The 1,840-nt window shown below is 60.5% G+C and overlaps 1 pseudogene across 1 annotated transcript; it reads right to left on the bottom strand.

Annotated features, from left to right (window-relative positions):
- Positions 1-453: 453 nt before the first annotated feature.
- Positions 454-1,516, bottom strand: LOC308305504 (ubiquinone biosynthesis O-methyltransferase, mitochondrial-like; annotated as a pseudogene). The gene is made up of 2 exons: positions 1,004-1,516; positions 454-839 (listed from the first exon to the last, which is right to left on the bottom strand). The product of its transcript is annotated as a ubiquinone biosynthesis O-methyltransferase, mitochondrial-like (transcript).
- Between the last annotated feature and the right edge of the window lie 324 nt (positions 1,517-1,840).

Here is a 1,840-nt window from a genome sequence, read left to right as displayed (position 1 = left end):
CTGTGATCTATACATTCTTTATATTCTGAATGAATTAATGCTTTTATCTGGAGGGCCGAATTGTCATGTGAAGCTTGACCAATCCTCAAAGTATCCAATCATCAGACCGGGACGGACACTACACACGTACGGACGGACGGACGGACGGACGGACGGACGGGACAGATAAAACCTGTTCATTCTGGACTGAGATGACCATTATATGGACATGAAACACACATTTTGTTTTTGAAAAAACCTGTTCATTCTGGACTGAAATGACCATATATGGGCGTGGGACACACAAAGCCACTCATTGGAAGCGGCTTTCACCGCTTCAAAAACATTTTCATGAAAAGAGCATTAAAGCCTGAAGAGTCAGCCCATCTTGACGGCGTGCAGGGCGTAATTAACGAGCCTGAAGAGTCAGCTCATCTTGACGGCGTGCAGGGCGTAGTTAACGAGCCTGAAGAGTCAGCCCATCTTGACGGCGTGCAGGGCGTAGTTAACGGCCGTGCAGCGGCTCCACCCCCAGCGCCCCGTCAGCGGGTTGTACAGCATGCCCCGCACCGACCGCACCCGGAACCGACCCCCGCCGGACCCCCGCTGGAGTGTCCGCTCCAGCTCCGCGGGGCCCACGAACTTCTCCCAGTCGTGGGTCCCCGCGGGGACCACGCGCAGCAGCCGCTCGGCCGCCACCACGGCCAGCGCGTACGACAGCGCCGTCCTGTTGACGGTGGTGACGAAGAGCGAGCCGCCCGGGCGGAGTGCGAGGTCGCAGCCGCGAACGAACGTCTCCAGGTCTCCGGCCGCGAGGTGTTCCACCACCTCCGAGGCCACCACGGCGTCAAACTCCCCTTCTCGTCCGGTGAGCTCCTCCAGGGTGCAGGCCCGGTACCGGACCCGCCCGGTGAGCTCCTCCAGGGTGCAGGCCCGGTACCGGACCCGCCCGGTGAGCTCCTCCAGGGTGCAGGCCCGGTACCGGACCCGCCCGGTGAGCTCCTCCAGGGTGCAGGCCCGGTACCGGACCCGCCCGGTGAGCTCCTCCAGGGTGCAGGCCCGGTACCGGACCCGCTCGCGGAGCTCCGGGTCGCGGGACGCGCGGAGCCGCGCCACGTCGACGCCCTCCTCCACGGGGTCGATGCCCAGCACGCGGGCTCCACAGGTTGTCCCGTATGAAGGGCACTCGCAGGTCGTTCATGGCGTGCAGCGCGGCGAACTCCCCGCGCTCGTCCCACCACTTGCCGGCCAGCGAGCGGAACCGCTTCAGTTCGCCGGGGTCCGCCGTCGTCGCCCGGGAGGACGAGGAGGAGGGACGAACGCCGCCGACGTGGTGAGGGCGCGAGGAGGCGCTGTGACCGGCGATGTCCGCGGCCTGAGCGGTCCGCTTCTGCGATGGTGTCCGTGCGCCGGGTTTACGTGACCAGGTCCAGACGAACGTTGCCCGGACCGACGGACTCTGCTGCCGTAGGACGCTCTTGACGTTTGCTTCGGGACACGTGGAAACCAGTCCAAGCGTTAGACGACCGAACTTCATGGAAGTAATTTTGGATGTCGTATAAAAGTGATACATGTTGTTTATGTTTAAATAACATTGGTGGTTACATGCACTATATGCTCGCTAGCGTCTAGCCAATGTGACCGTGAGTTCGCCCCGCCTGAGCCTCATCTACCAGTTCTCTGTAGCGATGTAGCTCTGGGCTGTGAGCTTGTTTTGGATATCGCTGATGTCATCAGTATATGCCCATATATGGCGTTTGTGCCCATATGTGGAGCTGACTGATTTGTTTGCAGCTGATGCCGTGACAACACATTGAGGTTAGATAACTCACTCCAAATTTGGGGCGAATAGGCGTAGCTG

This window comes from Nannobrachium achirus (genome assembly GCF_963921795.1).
Source record: "Nannobrachium achirus genome assembly, chromosome: 20".
NCBI lineage: Eukaryota > Metazoa > Chordata > Actinopteri > Myctophiformes > Myctophidae > Nannobrachium > Nannobrachium achirus.
This window is presented reverse-complemented; position numbering and strand designations above follow the sequence as displayed.